Genomic DNA, 6,229 nt, shown 5'->3' with positions numbered 1-6,229 from the left:
CACCCTTTTTAGTATTTTTTTTTTTACAATTTGAGGATCGGGTGTCTAAATAGAGTGTAGTTTGTTTTTTCTTAAATGTCATGTCCAGATGCCAATTCAACAACTGTGATAGAAAAATGACATATTTACCTGATCTGTTTGATATTAATATACTTAACTAATAGTATGACATTTATGTTCTATTACATGTCTGTGTGAATTGAGTGGAGCCTAAAAACCTACAGCTGGTATTCCATAGATAAATGTGGTGGGTGTAACCAAGAGAGAGAGCCTGGAGGAATAAAACAAAACCCTTATTGTATCTAGTCCTTCTTGCATCTGGGAAACAACACCAGAGGCAGATGACCACAGGATAAACCCAAAGTGGCTTATGGTGCCCCCAATCTGCATGGGAGGGGTGGATCCAGCCATGACTTAGTATCAGTTACATAAAAACTCTGCATTGTCTGTAAATGTTAGGCTACTCGGCCCAACAGTCAAGAGTGTTGGGTTGACTAGTCTCATTATTGCAACAATTAATGAATATTAAATTAAGATGATTGTTTGAAGAAATTACAAAGTCTCTCTCAGTATGAATTTTCCACGACACAACCCATTCATGGTAAACACTGTGCATGTTGGCTCAAACGTAAATTAACCTTAAAAGTAAAATGCAATGTGCTGCTCTATACCGTGTCTTCTATTGAATGCCGGCCTATGTTTCCGGGATGAGTACAACAAAATGTCACTTAATTAAGCGCAACAAGAAAAATATATGTAACACTGTAAATATTTTTTAGTGGACTACACGAATCCCAACAGTAGTATTTCAGCACAAGACAAATTAACTAATTCTGGAAACCTAGTAGTTACCAATTATTAGCCATAAGTTAATTGTTTAATTTTGCTCTCTTTCAGAGATACAGCAAGCTACAGTGGGGCAAAAAAGTATTTAGTCAGCCACCAATTGTGCAAGTTCTCCCACTTAAAAATATGAGAGAGGCCTGTAATTTTCATCATAGGTACACTTCAACTATGACAGACAAAATTTGAAAAAAAATCCAGAAAATCACATTGTAGGATTTTTAATGAATTTATTTGCAAATTATGGTGGAAAATAAGTATTTGGTCACCTACAAACAAGCAAGATTTCTGGCTCTCACAGACCTGTAACTTCTTCTTTAAGAGGCTCCTCCGTCCTCCACTCGTTACCTGTATTAATGGCACCTGTTTGAACTTGTTATCAATATAAAAGACACCTGTCCACAACCTCAAACAGTCACACTCCAAACTTCACTATGGCCAAGACCAAAGAGCTGTCAAAGAGAGCTGGGACCAAAGTAACAAAGCCTACCATCAGTAACACACTACGCCGCCAGGGACACAAATTCTGCAGTGCCAGACGTGTCCCCCTGCTTAAGCCAGTACATGTCCAGGCCCGTCTGAAGTTTGCTAGAGAGCATTTGGATGATCCAGAAGAAGATTGGGAGAATGTCATATGGTCAGATGAAACCAAAATATAACTTTTTGGTAAAAACTCAACTCGTCGTGTTTGGAGGACAAAGAAATCTGAGTTGCATCCAAAGAACACCATACCTACTGTGAAGCATGGGGGTGGAAACATCATGCTTTGCGGCTGTTTTTCTGCAAAGGGACCAGGACGACTGATCCGTGTAAAGGAAAGAATGGATGGGGCCATGTATCGTGAGATTTTGAGTGAAAACCTCCTTCCGTCAGCAAGGGCATTGAAGATGAAACGTGGCTGGGTCTTTCAGCATGACAATGATCCCAAACACACCGCCCGGGCAACGAAGGAGTGGCTTCGTAAGAAGCATTTCAAGGTCCTGGAGTGGCCTAGCTAGTCTCCAGATCTCAACCCCATAGAAAATCTTTGGGAGTTGAAAGTCCGTGTTGCCCAGCCACAGCCCCAAAACATCACTGCTCTAGAGGAGATCTGCATGGAGGAATGGGCCAAAATACCAGCAACAGTGTGTGAAAACCTTGTGAAGACTTAGTGAAAATGTTTGACCTCTGTCATTGTCAACAAAGGGTATATAACAAAGTATTGAGATAAACTTTTGTTATTGACCAAATACTTAATTTCCACCATAATTTGCAAATAAATTCATTAAAAATCCTAGAATGTGATTTTCTGGATTTTCTTTCTCATTTTGTCGGTCATAGTTGAAGTGTACCTATGATGAACATTACAGGCCTCTCTCATCCTTATAAGTGGGAGAACTTGCACAATTGGTGGCTGACTAAATACTTTTTTGCCCCACTGTATCTTTAGAATCTCTTGAGATATGTCTCTCATATCTTCACACTGAGAACTAAGCATACAACAGACAGTTACTGTATAATGAGGGAAGGCATGATCATTTGGTCTCACAGAAAGCTAAAGTTAATATGCATTTGATTTTTGCATTAAAACTGTTCTCATTCAATACGGCTATTTATCAATGAATGCATAATGTTTGGCTCCATATTTTGTAGGCGGAGGCTGCAGATCCGAAGGTAACCGCCCTGTTCCGCCCTGTCAGTTCCCCTGGAAGCCCCTTCCCCCGAGCTGAAGATCCGAATCACATCCTGGCAATGTGTTTCTTTACCTTTACCCACCCATTTCTGTGGTCACCCTACCTTCCCATTTCTCACTGTCAATTGTAACGATAATTATATTTACCAGTGAAATGACATGGCAGAATCTGCATTCCAACCATTTCATCCCAATAAGTTTCATGGGAATACACATTAGATCTTCTTGAATTATATGCAGTGTTGTTTCAAAGTACTGTGTTTTATTTTAAGTTTGTTACATGCTTTTTTCCTTACATTGTGTTTACATGCATAACACTTATGTGCATCACATCTCGTTGTGAGATGCCATTTATTTGTCCTACTATGTCTTTGATAGAGATTGGCGGGGAACAATCTTTAGTAACATTTTCCTACGTACTGTATCTGAAACCACTGTGGGATGGACATGAACCAGCACAATGACAGTGTGTGCGGGTCATTATTCTTATGACTGTTAATGGTAAAGCAACATTATGTGAGCTTTCATGTAAAAACATTATGGGATGCCAATGCATAATAAAAAAATGACACTTCAGATACAGGTATGAAGCTCTAATATACATTTCTATGGGAATGGGGTGATTTTCTGGGTAAATACTGAAATAACAAGGCTGGGATTCAATCCGAGGCACGTTACAGAGCAGCGAACTAAGCGAAATAAAATGTATGTGATCTATGAGAAAGAAATTGCCTTTAAAAAGGTGCATTACCAGCTAGTACGCTGCTCCATTATGGAATCCCGGCCTTAAAAATAATGGAAGAGTAACAACACACACGAATGGACCACAACAACCATATTTATGAATTAATGGTGCTAGTTTATTCAAAAAGCTGACACGTTTCAACCGTAGTCTTGTCAAAATGACAGCCTTGTCATTCTGTCTGACTCTACAGAAACACATGGTTCTACTTTACAGAAATACGAAAGCAAATACAGTGCCTTGCGAAAGTATTCGGCCCCCTTGAACTTTGCGACCTTTTGCCACATTTCAGGCTTCAAACATAAAGATATAAAACTGTATTTTTTTGTGAAGATTCAACAACAAGTGGGACACAATCATGAAGTGGAACGACATTTATTGGATATTTCAAACGTTTTTAACAAAGCAAAAATGGAAAAATTGGGCGTGCAATATTATTCAGCCCCCTTAAGTTAATACTTTGTAGCGCCACCTTTTGCTGCGATTACAGCTGTAAGTCGCTTGGGGTATGTCTCTTATCAGTTTTGCACATCGAGAGACTGAATTTTTTTCCCATTCCTCCTTGCAAAACAGCTCGAGCTCAGTGAGGTTGGATGGAGAGCATTTGTGAACAGCAGTTTTCAGTTCTTTCCACAGATTCTCGATTGGATTCAGGTCTGGACTTTGACTTGGCCATTCTAACACCTGGATATGTTTATTTTTGAACCATTCCATTGTAGATTTAGCTTTATGTTTTGGATCATTGTCTTGTTGGAAGACAAATCTCCGTCCCAGTCTCAGGTCTTTTGCGGACTCCATCAGGTTTTCTTCCAGAATGGTCCTGTATTTGGCTCCATCCATCTTCCCATCAATTTTAACCATCTTCCCTGTCCCTGCTGAAGAAAAGCAGGCCCAAACCATGATGCTGCCACCACCATGTTTGACAGTGGGGATGGTGTGTTCAGCTGTGTTGCTTTTAAGCCAAACATAACGTTTTGCATTGTTGCCAAAAAGTTCAATTTTGGTTTCATCTGACCAGAGCACCTTCTTCCACATGTTTGGTGTGTCTCCCAGGTGGCTTGTGGCAAACTTTAAACAACACTTTTTATGGATATCTTTAAGAAATGGCTTTCTTCTTGCCACTCTTCCATAAAGGCCAGATTTGTGCAATATACGACTGATTGTTGTCCTATGGACAGAGTCTCCCACCTCAGCTGTAGATCTCTGCTGTTCATCCAGAGTGATCATGGGCCTCTTGGCTGCATCTCTGATCAGTCTTCTCCTTGTATGAGCTGAAAGTTTAGAGGGACGGCCAGGTCTTGGTAGATTTGCAGTGGTCTGATACTCCTTCCATTTCAATATTATCGCTTGCACAGTGCTCCTTGGGATGTTTAAAGCTTGGGAAATCTTTTTGTATCCAAATCCGGCTTTAAACTTCTTCACAACAGTATCTCGGACCTGCCTGGTGTGTTCCTTGTTATTCATGATGCTCTCTGCGCTTTTAACGGACCTCTGAGACTATCACAGTGCAGGTGCATTTATACGGAGACTTGATTACACACAGGGGGATTATATTTATCATCATTAGTCATTTAGGTCAACATTGGATCATTCAGAGATCCTCACTGAACTTCTGGAGAGAGTTTGCTGCACTGAAAGTAAAGGGGCTGAATAATTTTGCACGCCCAATTTTTCAGTTTTTGATTTGTTAAAAAAGTTTGAAATATCCAATAAATGTCGTTCCACTTCATGATTGTGTCCCACTTGTTGTTGATTCTTCACAAAAAAATACAGTTTTATATATTTATGTTTGAAGCCTGAAATGTGGCAAAATGTCGCAAAGTTCAAGGGGGCCGAATACTTTCGCAAGGCACTGTATATACAATGCATGTATGTAAATGCCTTAAATCTCAAAGAAAGTCCAGCACATCAGATTGGAACATTTGGAGAGAAAAAAATGATGACAGACAGATCCAGTAACTTTGGGCAGGTGCTGGAAGTCAAAGTAAATGTTAAACAAAAAGTAAAGTAGACGTGGCACACAGATCTTGTGGTTTAAGGAAACAAATGTTCACATTTCAACATATACCTATGGTAGATAAATTACAAGATGATGTTATAATACTGTTTATGAATCGAATAGCTATGATGAGTACTCTCTCATCTGTGTCCGTGGGACTGAGTTGGGATCTGGAGCTTGAGCTGACAATTGATTCATGTCTTGGTGATAAAAACCTACAGCTGGCATTCCATAGATAAGATGTGGTGTGTGACCCGAGATAGAGATAGAAAAAACCCTTATTGTGCAGATGACCACAGGATGAACCCAGGATGGCTTGTGGATTTTATTTTTGCATTAAAAACAACTGTTCTCATTATTCAATAAAAGCTGTTTATAAATAAATGTATAATGTTTGGCTGCATATTTTGTTGGCTGAGGCTGCATGTTATGGCCGTGTTTCTTTACCTCTACTTTAAGCACCAATTTTTGTGGTCCCCCTCCCTTCACATTTCTCAAAGGGAGGGTGACCTGTGAAATGGCAATGCAGCTTCTGCATGCCAACCATTTGATCTTAATCAGTTTCATGGGAATACGCATTAGATCTTATTGAATTGTGTACAGTGTTGTTTCGAAGTACAGTGTTTCATTTGAATTATGTATAGGGAGCGAATTTTAGAGCAGATGGTGTTAAACTGTAGCACACCTGTGTTTTGTTTCAATCAAAACACATTTTGCCTAGTGACGCGCTGTTGGGTTTTGGCCACGAGAGAAAAATGTTACCATTCTCACAATCATCCTAAATCTCATAAGAAATTAGGTGTTGTTTTTTGTCTTACAGTAACATATGCTATTATGTTCGGGTCTGATATATAGAAAAATATCATTACGTGATTCAGTCTGGATTTAACAAGCAGAATTCTCAATTCATCACAGAAATTTGCCAAAGTAGCCAGTTCTCTGGGCTATTAATTAATTAAACAAGTAAAGCAGA

Source organism: Oncorhynchus mykiss, chromosome 13 (genome assembly GCF_013265735.2).
Source record: "Oncorhynchus mykiss isolate Arlee chromosome 13, USDA_OmykA_1.1, whole genome shotgun sequence".
Classification (NCBI taxonomy): Eukaryota; Metazoa; Chordata; class Actinopteri; order Salmoniformes; family Salmonidae; genus Oncorhynchus; species Oncorhynchus mykiss.
This window is presented reverse-complemented; position numbering follows the sequence as displayed.